The 14,743-nt window shown below is 44.3% G+C and overlaps 1 long non-coding RNA gene across 2 annotated transcripts in view; it reads right to left on the minus strand.

Annotated features, from left to right (window-relative positions):
* Positions 1-1,970: 1,970 nt before the first annotated feature.
* Positions 1,971-14,743, minus strand: part of LOC140849544 (uncharacterized) — a 31,453-nt gene continuing 18,680 nt past the window's right edge. For both annotated transcript variants that reach the window (XR_012131548.1, XR_012131549.1), the window contains exon 3: positions 1,971-3,795. This is a non-coding gene — a long non-coding RNA (uncharacterized lncRNA). The remainder of the gene's footprint in view (positions 3,796-14,743) is intronic.

Genomic DNA, 14,743 nt, shown 5'->3' on the forward strand with positions numbered 1-14,743 from the left:
GTACCCTCCTCTTCAGTTACTAAGGCCTGCCGTTTAGTGGGCCTACGAGGTGATTACCCAGCTGGGTTTATAGCAAGGTTTGACATATGACTTAAGTTCTGGCCAGTGGTGTAGAAGCAGAAGGGTGGGGCTGGTGGGAATTGGCTTTAATAGACTCTTCTTCCTCTGTCCTGCTACCTGGAATTCAGTTATGATGGCCGGACCACTGTCTCTGGCCTGTCTTTGGCCACAAGGACAGGTCAGTTATACTCTAGAGGCTGGCTTACATCAAGCCGGCAGGAGCCTGGACCTTGGTGACTATGTGGAACCAGCAAGATGGCCTCAGTTCACCTACCCCCAGACTTTTTAAATGAGATACATACATCCTATCTTTGAGTCATTGTTTTGGGGCATATTATCACCTACTGTAGCAAAACTTATCCCAAGTGAGGAAAAAGTTTTGCAGCAGGGACAGACAGTGCCTGTGTGCAAGAGGATGGCTCTGCCATGGCACTCGGGACCCAAAGCAGGTCCAGGTATGTTCCTTGCCCTTGAGTTCATAGCCTAACTGGGGAACAAGATGTTGAAATGGTAAGCTGAGTTTCAAAGCCACATCTAAAGAGTGACCTGATCAGTCACACAGATGTGTGCATAGCAAGCCGAGACAAGCAGTTCAGCTGAGATGCTGGTAAAATACATGAGAGAAAGGAACATGAGGCTCCAAAACAGGATGTTCTTTCTGAAGCCTGCAGCTCTGTCCCATGGGGGAGGAGAATGGGGTGTGAGGGTTGGTACGAAGACTGATTGGGAGGGAAGTGCTGCTGGGCTTCAAACCTCAAAGTCCCCTTAAGGGGTGACATGGGACACCACCTACCTCACCTCAGGCTAGGGTAGAGGGCATGAGTCCCACTGGGTCCTCAAAGAGCTTGACATGAACTCCCAAGCATCTATATCACATTGGCCTAAGAACCTTCAGGACAGCAACTGTGGGTGTCCCTATGGGACAATAGGCTTGGGAAGTAAGTGTAGATGGCATCCTGCAGGGCACTAAGCTGGCCACAAGTAGCCTTCCAATACCTGCTCCGCCCCTTCAGGAACAAGGCCTAGTGGTGTTGGTTGGGAAAGCTCTCGGATGAAAGACCTGCCTTCCCTAGACCACATGGTTAGGGTGGCCTGTGATGCCAGGGGCCAGAGAGATACAAAGGGCTGGGAGACACTTTGGGGAAGGCTAGAAAGATGGGGCAGCCAATCTTCCTTTCTTTCCCTTCTTTCCCCTCCCAACCTAATGCCATCCTGCCATGGAAAACAGGCATAAGAGTGAGTGCTCTAGCAACCCTACTGGCCACAAGGCCCATTTGGCCACATGGAGGAATGGAAAGAACCCCTAGGGTCCCTGTCAACCTCATGGAGCCCCTCGACAGCCTTGGATGACCCCCTCTGGCTTCTTCCAGAGGAGCAAGAGTTACAATTGCATCTTACTGAGGCCACTGTTGTTTGGGAGCCTTTTTACATGCAACCAAACATGATCCTCAGTGACAAACTGGAGAAAAGCATGTGCCACAATAGACAGGCATATGTCCTTACTATGTAAAGAAGCCTTAAAATCAGTAGGGAAAAAAAAATCAGAGAAAAAAACAATAGCACAAGAAAAGTGAACAGGTAAATCACAAAAATACAAGCAGAAGGAAGGGAGGGAGGGAGGGAAGAAGAAAGGATATGATGCAGAAACTAAATTTATTGTAGTGGAATTCAGCAGGGTTTGCAGTGGACACTGGTGTTGCTCCCACATCCACCTCTCCCTCCATTTGCACCTAAGTGGTGGTACCATCTCCCACCCCATCAGACTGGCAATGGCCAAGAAACCCCAAACTCTCCAGTGCTTGTCAGGGTGAGACCTTGGGTGGAAGTGACAGTTGCCTCATAAGATGGGAGATACAGGAAGGTGGAGTTGGGTGTGGCGACAAGTTTCCTGGGAAAGAGCTGCTTCTCAGTACTGACCCTATCCCACTAATAGCTCCGTCAAATGTCACTTGCCCTGTGGGTCTCAGCCATGTGCACTGACCATCCCATTTGCCCAGGACTGAGGGGGCTCTGGGCATAGGCTTTTGGTGCTGAGATCAAGAAAGTCCCAGAGAAACTGGGAGTACTTGGTTACCCTACTTTCAGCCCAATCTATGCTGCAGACCAGTGAACTCTAAACTGCACTTCAGTCTCTGGAGATAGAGAAGGGGTCTGCAGCCATAAGCACTGAGAGCAGGAGGGCATCAGGGTGTCTAGTAGAGCTATCATGGGCAGACATTCCCTCCTGCTGTGTCTCCTGGGTCTTTATTTTAATTAATGTAAATATGAATACTACATGTGGTTGGTTCCTATGGCATTGGACAGCACACTGAATACAGAACTGCTGGTCTGGAGATTAGCGGGTAACCCAGAAATGAGGGAGCACTGTGGTCTCCACGGCTGGAGTGTTCAGAGGGAACAGAGCTTAGCTGGACTCTTGTCACAGAGCCAGATGGGGCTCCAGAGGACATGACACCCACTTCTGTTTCCTAAGGAGTTTCTCCTGCCCACCAGGCTCCACTGAGGCCCAGCTGCAGAGCCCTTGACCCTCAGCTTCCCATCACTAACCATACCCATTTCCTCCTTGAAATGCAGCACAAGATGGGCTTGAAACTGTTCTAGGAAAACCAGTGAATGTAAATGCAGATGTAACCTACTGTGCATGTGGTCATGAAGCATCTCCTGGCAAAGCCGTGCTCCCTCACAGCCAAGAACCCTTTGCTGCCCATGCCCTGCCGCCTGCTCAGGGCTCTGCAATGACCATTGAGTTTTTATCTCCCAGTTCAGAGAGCAAGGCCAGCCAGGTGATCAGTCAGCTTATTTTAACTGGCATGAAATGACTAAGGTGATCCAATTCCGAGAACATCCACCAAGTGTCAGGAGGAAGCAGAAAGGATAAAGCCTTTGCCTGAAGATGGGCTGTTTTGCTTTCTAGGAATGGTGTGCATGTGTGTGAATGTGAGTGTGAACTGGGCATACAGGGCTAAAACAGTCCCCATCCCCACCACCCATGTCCCTTCATCTGAACACTCCTCCAACCACCCCCCAACCCCAAACACATGAACCTGGCAACATTTCCACTGCAATTTTACTTTTCAGAATTTCAGAACCACGGCCTTTTATAGGGCAAGAAAAGGAATAGGTTCATTAAAAGGGAACCATAGCAACGAGCAAATCAGTCAGCAGATAGGCTGCTGGTATTTGAGCTGTGAACTCAGTACAGCAGAGCAGGTGGCAGCCCCACCCACCACGGGAAACTGACCTCCACATTGGAGGATGTTCTGTTGACTTGTACCAGGTGTGATCCTGCATGGCCTCCTATCTGTGTGGTGACCAGGCAACTGGTTTCAGAAGGAAGGTCTGGAGAGGGTTGCACTGCAGGTAGACCTCAAACTTTACCGTCCCACAGGCCACAGCAAAGACCATTGTCTGCCCCTCTGCTTCTGGGTGTTCCTGGCTGGCAGCGGACTTTGCTGACATGGAACGAGCAGGGGGACAGTGAGCTGAAACACTTGCCCAGGGCCTTCTGCCCAGAGACGGTTTCCATCCCACATCAGCGTGGCCACCACGCACAGCAGGGACAGCTGGTCCCTCTTCTTATCTACGCTGGTGGTGCAATAAATACAGACAAGCTTTGGTGGTAGTCTTGCGTGGGCTTGTGGCAGTTGTTGAAATATAAGGAAGAAATCACAATCTTGGGTGCAGGATAAGGTGACCTCAGAAAAGCTTCTGTTTTAGGACACCAGGAACTGCATCCTGGAAGAAGCAAGAGATAAGCAATGGTAAATGCTGATCGCTATTTCCAGATGGGCTCTGCAGACCTGGGGCAGTGGCTCTCTGGACCATCACCTGGGCATTTGCTAGAGATACAGATTTTTTAGGCCCCACCACAGCCAAACAAGCTGTGTTCATCAAACAAGGGCCACTGCTTTAGGGGAATATCCCTCCTTTCTTGCTGGATGACTATGATCTGTGAGAGAAGTATGGCAGAAGAACTGGGCTTTGAAACATAAACTGGGCTCAAACTTCAGCTGCTCAGCATCTCCATGCCTACTTCCTTCTCTGCACAGTGTGGTAGTATAATACCTGACACAAGTGTGTGCAGTGTTCTTAGGACAGAGCCTGCCACATGGAACACCATCAACAAAAGTGAGCAAACCAGTACACCTTCCAAGTTTGGGACAGACCGCATTCAGAAGCTTCTTGGCTTCCTGACATTCAATGATACCTAGTCTTAGTCAAAATGGTTCACGAGGGCACCTTCAGCTTTGCTCACTGTCCATTTCACACACACACACACACACACACACACACACAAATTTCTCCTCTGTCAGAATGCTCCAGTCACTCTCCCCTTCTACTCTTGGGCCCTAGCTCCTGTCCCTCCCACCTCAGTCCTGTCAGGGCTTCACCACTCCTTCCTCAGACTGTCTGCTTCCTCGCTCTGCTCTGCCTGCCCACATCTCTGCTCCACCACAGTGACCTGCTACATCTACAGCAGTTAAAATTCTCGCAACTATAACAAGGGATGTTAAAAACCCAAACCAGAGGCACAGAAAGAAACCAACAGGCCTTGCTTGGTCGCCACCTCCCAGCTGCTGTGCTCCTTCTGAGCCCACCTGCCTTGGGGACCTGGAAGTAGACATTTGTGACCCAGGAGGGGGTGAATCACAGAGAAAGTGGAATGCCTTCCCATCTCTTCTGCACACTTAAGATTTGTGGCCCTGGGCCAGAATACAGAAGAACCCACAAGCAATTATTTTCAGATCACTCCTTAGCACAACCAGTATCTTAAACTTTAGTTTTAGGATAATTTAAAATTTACAGAAGTTGCAAAAATAAGAAAAACTAGTAAAATAACAAAATAGTAAACCTGTTCAACTGGATTTGCATTATAATTAATTTTCTGGACCATATTTATAAATTCTGTTCCTTATTATCTGTTTTTATAGGCTGCAAGTAAGACAGGGACCATGGATGTAGTCAGAGTAGGGTGAGGGCCTCCGGAGGGAGCAGGGCAGGATATTTGCAGTCAGAGCAATGTAATTACATGCAAGGAAACCCCCCTACTAAAACTCTTATGTTAAACATTGAGCTCTAGAATCATTCTTCAGTGAGATCAGTTAATGTTCCCCAGATAAAGAAGAGTAGCACATGTTTTATTATGCTAACCATTTATAATCATGTGTAAGATTCACTTTAGCATACTAAAGGCCCAGGCCTATGTGCTGACTTTCTTCCTTTAGATCTGATGAAGTGATTTTGCAAACTGGGCAACTAATTTAGCAAGTAAGCCCAGACATAAACAACACAGTAAAAGTCAAGAAGGATTCCACCTTAAAGATAAGATTGCATTTTAATACCCAAGAAGTTAAGATGTTAGAAATTCTTAACTTATTCTTTAGCAGACAATACCTCAGCCCACTTGGGGACTGAGCAGGTGGCCTTGTTTCATATGCTCCCAGACCAAGATGCTGGTATCTCAGAGAGAAATCATCAGAGGAAGTTGCTTGTGTTAATTCTAAATATTCAGAGACCACTTAACAAGTCCACACCCCTAAATTTTTTCATGTTCTCGAAAAATCCTCAACTGCCTATAAAACCCTCTAGACAACACACCACTATGGGCTCTCTTGTCCCCTCCTGGCGTGAGCCAGGAGCTCTATTCTCTCACTTATGTGAGAAACACACTCACTGGTCTAAATTCAATAAGTGAACACGGAGACAAAGAGAACAGCAGAGCGAGGCTTTAATGACGGTCTTGCAAGATCGGGTGTCTGGTGGGCAGGCACACTTGGGGAGTTTGGCGCCAATAATTTATCTCCTACTATGTGAGTCTCTCTCCTGATTCTTCATCAGCCAAGGACTACAGGGTTCACATTCTTTCCCAGACGTCGCCTAAGCCGGTTATATCTTTCTTTTACATTTGTCTTATTATGGGTAGGTTTGAAAAACTCAAACAGGTATTGCCAGGCCCTTATCAATTCCCCCACCTCCACTCTCAGCCTGAGCAGCTTCCACCATGTGGCCCTTTGTTCATACTTTACTGTTAAAATGTTTAAACATCCTAGTGGGAATAAATCACATTTAGGTTTTATACTCTTTCTTAACAATTCCCTCCTCTTTTTATTTAAGAATTTCTGATTTTATTCCCAGTAATGTATTTTAATTTACACTTGGTCTTTTCTCAAATTTCTCTAATCTTGTTTATGGCTGCCTTTATAAGCTTTTCAGTCAAGCTTCTCACACAAGGGATGATACAGGATCTACAGCAGTTAAAATTCTCGCAACTATAACAAGGGATGTTAAAACAGAGGCAACCATACTTTTCTATTTTCTAAACTACTTTTCCAACCAGTCTGTAAAAGGGTCACTGATGCCAGTTTTCGTCTAATTCATTAGCTAAAGTGGTGAGTCCCTGTAGGGCTTTAGTAATAGCACCATCAGGGGCAGTATTATTTGGGATAAAAGTACAATATTTTCCTCCTAACATAACACAGGCTCTTTTTTCTGCTAACATATGCTATTCTGTTTTTTTCAGGCCATCTTGCTGGTCGCATCTAGTTGACTAGTTACTTCTTGAAGAGCATCTCTGGTATAGTTAATGATCTAATCTATGTTTTTGTTGATGGTGGACCACCAAAATAGTGCTGACTCAAATCTTGCAGCTATTTGGTTTATAGCTTTAAATTCACCAGGGACTCCCCTGGGGATTCTTACTGAGTCAATGTATACATTTGACTTCTATGAAAATTTTTTTCATTGGGTGTGGAGAGAAATGCCAGGGTAAATGGAATGGCCAATTGGACTAAAGCACAAATCCCAGTCCAGGTGGGTGGCAACGAGCAGTGCAGGTTTCCCTTTCTACAGTACTACCAAACATCCGCTAGGGGGATGTGCAATCTCGAGAAGTTGCCCTCTTTAGAGACATTTAGGACATGGGTACAAGTCAGTAAGTTCTCCATCGGAGTTTTGAAACCTTCCCCTTGCCTAGAGAGGCATGAGGAGTGATTCATCTTTCTTATGGAAAAAGAGGGGATTGCCTTTGGGTCTGACTTCTTTAGTGCATGAAAGAGTAAAGACAAGCCTTTGCAAGCCTCATTTCCCCAAGCATCCTTGTCCTGGTACAGGACTAACATGCAGTTCATCCCAGTGGGGTCTATGACCCAGCAGAGAGGGAACGGGACCACCTGTGCCTGTGGCCATCCAGCAGCACATGCATAACAATATCTTTTATTCAAAGCGAGTACTGAAAATTTAACTCACTCTACTCAGGCATTGGTGTCTCCATAACCTATCTCTATTTCAAGAGTCTGTTTTAGACATTTTATCTCTGTTATAGTAACTAGTCTAGGGTCATTTTGGGGAAGCTCTGGCTCAGTATTACCCTCAGGATTAGGGGTGACCACTATGGGTGAAGTCTTGCCTTTGATTAAATTAAGACCTAACCTTCCCACAGGATCTACTCCAATGACATCTGCACTGAGTCTGTCTTGAGGTTTATGTATAGTTAATAAAAGGGGTTTACACTGTCTATCCTGGCAATTGTCAGGAGGAATTCCTTTAGCTAAGTGGAGCTTTCTTTTTAAAGATTTTTCTACTGCATGAGGGGCTGTCCAACTTTGAACCTGGGTAGTTCACTAAATACTGCTCTACCTTGGACAAGGGGGTCTACTTGCCTTTTTTTATTCTATTAAGATTTGTCCATTCAGGACAGAGATACTTATTATCTCCAGAAAGCTATCTTTGCTCATTTAGGTCACCACAAGAGAGAACTTGACAAGCATCAAACTTAATGGTTTGGGGCTTGATGTTTTAGTAATATTGATTACCAGTTTGACAGGATAACTAGGAGTTCCTTCCCATTCTAGGGCTTCCTGCGACTTGCCTGTGAAATACAGAGTTAGAACGATAAAAATTAACATTTTTAGGTTCTTTTTCATTTCAGCCTTAAGGGTTGGTTCGCCACCTGGGACACCTGCCAATTCTGTTTTGTCCCTAGATCCCCCAGTCAGTTTCTTTACTCTGGGGTAATGAAACCCTTTTCAGCCATCCTCCCTGCAGTCTCTGCGATCAGGAGCACTTGGTAGGGGCCTTCCCAGTTGGACTGGAGTCAATCTTCTTTCTAGGATTTTACTAATACTACGTCTCTAGGCTGCAAGCAGTGAGCAAAGAACTTAAGTGGGGGAGTCTGGGCGAGGAGTCCTTTCAGCTTGAGAGAAGGTAAGTTAGAAGACATGGCCAGCACATACTCTCTTAAAAACTGATCTTTTGTTTCCATAGTGGGCAAGTCTGTTGCTCTTCCCAGATATGGTAGCTCATATAATAATTATTTCCTCTAGTACTTTTGAAGCAAAATGACTCTCGTTATCTGAATCAACATTTTCTAGTAACTCAAACTCAGGAATAACTTGCTCTAAAAGTACTTTTATCACTGATCCTGCCATTGTAGTTGTTAATGAGTGGGCCTCCACCCATCCAGTGAAATGGTCAACAATCACTACTAAATATTTAAGCTTTCCCACTTTAGGTATCTCAGTAAAGTCAATCTGAATACTTTGGAATGATCTTATTCTTAGGAGTCTCTCCCCAGGTACTGGCTTTCTCATACACTTCTTAGTAATTCTTTGGTACGTTATGCAGCTCTTACAAACCTGTTTAGCAATGGTGTAAATAGTAGTACACCCATAAACCTTTAGCAAAGCATCACACATCGCCTGAGGATCCCAATGGCTCCCCCTATGTAACATGTTCATCAGTTCTCTCATAATAGGCTGGCCCATCATTTCTCTCCCATCTGGTAACGTCTACCGCCCTTTCTCATCTCGAGATGCCCCCACCTCCTGTAGCTTCTTAATCTCCTTCTTGGAAAACTTTGGGATCAATGAGATTTTAGGAATTTTTGGGGTGAGGTTCAAAAATCTAATTTCATCCTCAGATGCAGCCTCTTTAGTAGCTACATCAGCAATCTTATTACCTGTAGCTTCATAAGGACTTCCTTTCTGATGACCATTCACATGCGTTATAGAAATCTCACTTGGAAGTACAAGATTTTCCAGAACTTCCTTAATTATTCCCTATGAATTAATTCTTTTCTTTTACTGTGTATGAGGCCTCTTTCTGTCTGAATTTTTCCAAAGGTATGGACTACTCTAAGTCTGATATTCTATGAGGTCTATGTAACTATGGCTCAATTCTGATTGGCCTTCAGCTTCTCCTGCACGTAAGCAGCTGGTCGGATTGAGACAGGTGTCTGTGGTTAAGATCAGGTCATCTTTTTCAAATAGAATCTATTAGCCAGCGCTCAGCCCACTGATTAAGTAAGTATGACCCGAACCTGGTGAGAAGTACTGACCGTGAGGGTTCTTCCAAGTTAATTTCTTGCTCTCTTCTACTAGTATGGTCATGGCTGCGATGGCCTGAACGCATTCAGTCCATCCTCAAGAGACTAGGTCTAACAGTTTAGACATAAAGGCTACTGGTTGTTTCTTTCCTCCCAGGCTTGGGTCAAAACCTTACAGAGAACCTTGTTCAACAGTAGCAAACTAGTGAAATGGCTTCTCTAATGATGGGAGTGCCAGGACTGGGGTGGTGACTAAAGATTGCTTTCAGTTTCTCTAGAATTTGCAGCTGGGCCAAATCTTGAATACTTTCTCATCTGGTCTCTGAGTCTCTATGAAAATGCAGTCGGAGTTTCTTCCTTTTCTCATTGGACTTCAAACACCTTAGAAACATTTTGAGATCTTGGGGCTAATTCCCTAATTCCCTTTATAATTAGCCCTTGAAGATCCTGCATTTTAGTTCTATTCTCTAGATTATTACTCTATCTAGGATCTACATTTGGGAACTTTTGTTCCCCTGACTGGACACTCTGGCCCAGTGGGTGTTTTTGTTCCCAAATGGACACAGTAGCTCTCTTGATCACCACCCACTCTCACCACCAGGGACTAGAATATTCATGATGGACATCAGTTCAATCTAAGTATATATATTAGGTCTGTTAGGAAATAGTATAAAACCTAAATGTGATTTATTCCCACTAAAATGTTTAACATTTTTAACAGTAAAGTATTAACAAAGAGCCATGTAGTAGAAGCTGCTCAAGCTGAGAGTGGGGGTGAGAGAATTGATAAGAGCCTGGCAATACCTGTTTGAGTTTTTTAAACCTACCAATAAAATTAAGACAAATGTAAAAGAAAAATATAACCGGCTTAAGCAACATCCAAGAAAAAAGGTAAACCCTGTAGTACTCAGTGTAAGAATAGAAATAGGTTAGCATAAGCATAGCCATCTTAAAGGCCTAGAAGCCATTTTCTGAGTATGTGACTTAGAAAGAAAAACTGGAACTGGGTAAGGCCTTGAAAAACAAGTTAATCATGAACACCAGGTGGTGGGCAGCTGTGGCCTTTAGTCAGCTAACCTTGGTCAGCTAATCTTACATACCAAGCTTATGGTGCAGAACCTCCCTGACAATTGAGGAGTGGTCTTATCTTGCTCCTGCCTAACCCCAGGATGTATGTCTTGCAAGAATAATGTGCAGCTGTGGAAAATTACTGTGAGTTAAGTGTTTTGAAAATGCTATATAAACCCTTGGCTTTGAGTGCTTGGGGTCCTTGTTGAGACCCGCTGCGTCGGGCTGACGCTTGGACCCCAGCTAGCTGGCTGAATAAAGACTTTGCTTGAATTTACATCTCTATGCCTGTGTAGTTTGTTCTCTGGAGAAGCCTCGGAAGCCCGGACCCTAACACTCAGCCAATGAAGAACCAGGGGAGGGACTCGTGTACTAAGAGATAAATTATTGGCGCCAAACTCCCCAAGTGTGCCTGCCCAGCAGACACCCGATCTTGCAAGACCATCATTAAAGCCGCACTCTGCTGTTCTCTTTGTCTCTGTGTCCACTTATTGAATTTAGACTAGTGAGTGTGTTTCTCACAATTTGGGGGCTTGTCCAGGATCCTCTTGCCTGTACGATGTGGGGGCCCAGGCGGAGTGGGAAGACGCTTCCCGCCCGGCTTTGGGTGGCCTGCTCAGTCTGGGCATCTCACCTTTGCACGGAAGCTGAGGGGAGACCTGAGACTGTTGTGCAGAGACGGTGTGACTGACGCAGAGGAGAAAACGCAAGCACCGCAGCAACCAGGCAACCTTGTGCACGAGCCAAAGTAAGAAAATGAAGCTATAAGTACTGCCTTGGTAGTTGGGCATTTTTCAGAGGTCTAGTGTGTATGGCTGAGATGTGTAATCTCAAGGTGTGTGCAAGAAACTTCCATTATGGGGGGTTGAATACACAGGGACCTCTTGAAAGATAGGAAATACAAATTCTAGGCCTAGAGAGGCAGAGAAAAGGAACCAGATGAGCTCCCTTGGAATGCCCCCCAGATAGCCTGCTGAGGTGAAGGTTACGGTACTGGGGGGACGCCTCCTGTACCAGGTTAAAGACAAACACAAGATGATCAAATTTTGCTGTTTTGTCTAGATTAAAGTTAGATCAGATGAAAACTGGCTTTGCCAGGTTTGAGTTATTTTTCGATGGTAATAAAGCCTCCAGTTCACCTAAGGAATCTGTTGGTTACCAAGAACGCTTCCCCTATTTCCCCTCAACACCAGGGAATAGAAAGCTAGAGAAGAAATACAAGAGACCTCCCAAGACAAGCCCTAGTTTTGGAAGAACATTGTGTGTTTTCCTCAGTCCCTTTCCCCGCCACAATCGCAGCAGAGAGTTGAGGGGCGGGGACAGGGCCGTGAAGTAGAGTTAGAATTTTGTTTAGAGTTACTCCTAGAGAGAGAAAGTGAGGCCGCCTCAAAAGAGAGGGGCACCCTGAGAAGTTAGAGAGAGAAAGTTTTAAGTTAAAAAGTTGTGCACTTTGAGAGTGTTAGTGGCCTCGGAGAGAGGAGCGCCCCAGGGGTTAAGAGTTTCCTCTTTAAAGATTCTTTAGGAGTGTGGCTGGCACCTAGAAGTGTAGACTTGTTAGATAGTCTCAAGTATCTTTGATGAGACATTATATTTCTTATCAGTCCTCTGAGTAATTCTACAAAATTAGCTTAACATAAGAAATTTACTGCTTTTAGTCCCCTCCCAGGATGGCAGCTTCCTGGTTTGAGAGCATACCAGTACTGGCTGCCCATCTTCCAAGGGGGGACAGAGTTATTGTCTGTTTGCTAATGAGTAAGTTTAGAGTCTTGCTTCTTGACCTCCTAAGTATTAAAATGCAATCTTTGGAGTGGAATCCTTCCTGCCTTTTGCTATGTTGTTTACAGCCACACCTGCATGCTGAATTGATTGCCTGAGTTGCAGACTATTTGAGTTCAAAAAGAAAAAAAAATAGCATATAAGTAAAGTTAAAAAAAAAAGAAGAAGAAGCTGGGCCTGTATGATTAACATAATAAAGACAGGCTATGCTGAGAGACCCTCTTCTTTACTGAAGAATATTCAAACATTCCAGGCCAAGTTGCTCCTGTCTTTTTGAGCTCTAATTAATTAACTCTAGGTCTTTTTAGTAGATTTTCCTGGCCTTTTTCTCTTTCCACCCCACTCATATCTCATATCAACAAGCCTACAGAGGTGGAAAGAGATATAGCTTTAGTGCATTTGCATCTTGCATCAGGGGTGGAAAGAATTTCATCTCCATATCAGTGAGTAATTACCTGGGCAACAGAGGGCTTATCTGTACCTGAGAGGTGAGGGGAAGGGCCAGTTTTTAGCTGATGCTAGAGCCTGAAAGAGAGAAACAGCCCCAGACTGCAGTTTATGAGTAGTAAATAGATTTTAAACTTTATTTCTCCCTTTGATTTCAGTTTTTATAAGTATTTTGCCCCAAGATTTCCTCTCTCTAGACTTAACAATATAAGAAAGACTTAGTTTCCCCTTGCCTTCTGGGGAGTCCACCAGGAATCCCAAGATGTTTCCATTGAGAGAGGTCCCACTAGGACAAGGGGAAATTTGTTAATGCTCCCCTCATGCATACTGAGGTAAGAAATTTTAAGCATTGCTAGAAGATCCCCTTGGCCAAGTGTACCCACTAGATCAATTCCTAGGACCTAATATATATATATACTTAAGTTGAACTGATGTCCTTCATGAATATCCTTTCCCTAGTAGTGAGAGGGGGGTGATCAGGAGAGCTGCTGTGTCCATTTGGGAACAAAAACACCCACTGGGCTAGGGTGTCCAGTCAGCAGAACAAAAGTTCCCAAATGTAGATCCTAGATGAGATAATAATAATCTAGGGGATAGAATTAAAATGCAAGATCTTCGAGGGCTAATTATAAAGGGAATTAGGGAATTAGCCCCAAGAACGCAAAGTGTTTCTAAGGTGTTTGAAGTCCAATGAGAAAAGGAAGAAACCCCGACTGCATTTTCATAGAGACTCAGAGACCAGAAGAGAAAGTATTCAAGATTTGGCCCAGAAGCTCAGGTAGGACAGGGTCTTTTAAAAGTCAATTTTGTAACCAAAAATTGGCCAGATATATCTAATTACAGAATTTAGATAGATGGAATGAAAAACCTAGAAAAATTACTGAGAAAAGCTCAAAAAGTGTTAGAAGAAAGGCTAAAAGCTTCTATTTCAAATTGTTAGAGGGAGAGCCAGACCCTCTCCAATAGACCCAGTAGAACTGCAAATTCTAGAAAAATTGAAAGCAATCTTTAGTCACTACCCCAGTCCTAGCACTACCATCATTAGATAAGCCATTTCACTAGTTTGTTACTGTTGAACAAAGTTCTCTATAAAGTTTTGACCCAAGCCTGGGGAGGAAAGAAACAACCAGTAGCCTTTATGTCTAAACTATTGGACCCTGTCTCTTGAGGATGGACTGAATGCGTTCAAGCCATCACAGCCATGGCGTTACTAGTAGAAGAGAGCAGGAAATTAACTCAGAGAGACCCTCATGGTCAGTACTCCTCACCAGGTTCGGGTCATGCTTACTTAATCAGTAGGCTGGGCACTAGCTAATAAATTCTCAAATCTTAAAATGTGAAGCAAGTTTACTTGAAGAGGATGGAATATGTGCTAGCCATGTCTTCTAACTTACGTTCTTTCAAGCTGAAAGGACCCAGACTCCCCCACTTGAGTTCTTCGCTCACTGCTTCCAGCCTAGAGACCTGGTGTTAGTTAAATCCTAGAAAGAAGATCGACTCCAGCCAGCTGAGAAGGCCCCTACCAAGTGCTCCTGATTGCGGAGACTGCAGTGAAGATAGCTGAAAAGAGTTGGACTCATTACACCAAAGAAACTGACTGGGAGATCTAGAGACAAAATAGAATTGGCAAGTGTCCCAAGTAGCTAACTGTCCCAAGGCTGAAACTAAAAAGAACCTAAAATGTTAACTTTTATCCTAACTCTGTATTTCACAGGCAAGTCGCAGAGAGCCCTAAAATGGGAAAGAACTCCTAGTTATCCTATCAAACTGGTAATCAATATTACTAAAACATCAAGCCCCCAAACCATTAGGTTTGATGCTTGTCAAGTTCTCTCTTGTGGTGACCTAAATGACCAAAAACAGCTTTCTAGAGATAAGTATCTCTGTCCTGAATGGACAAATCTTAATAAAATAAAAAAAGCAAGTAACCCCCCAAGTCCAAAGTGGAGCAGTGTTTAGTATACTACCCAGTTTCAAAGGTAGACAGCCCCTCATGCAGTAGAAAAATCTTTAAAAAGAAAGCTCTACTTAGCTAAAAAAAATTCCTCCTGACAATTGCCAAGATAGACA

Source organism: Manis javanica, chromosome 5 (genome assembly GCF_040802235.1).
Source record: "Manis javanica isolate MJ-LG chromosome 5, MJ_LKY, whole genome shotgun sequence".
Taxonomy (NCBI): Eukaryota; Metazoa; Chordata; class Mammalia; order Pholidota; family Manidae; genus Manis; species Manis javanica.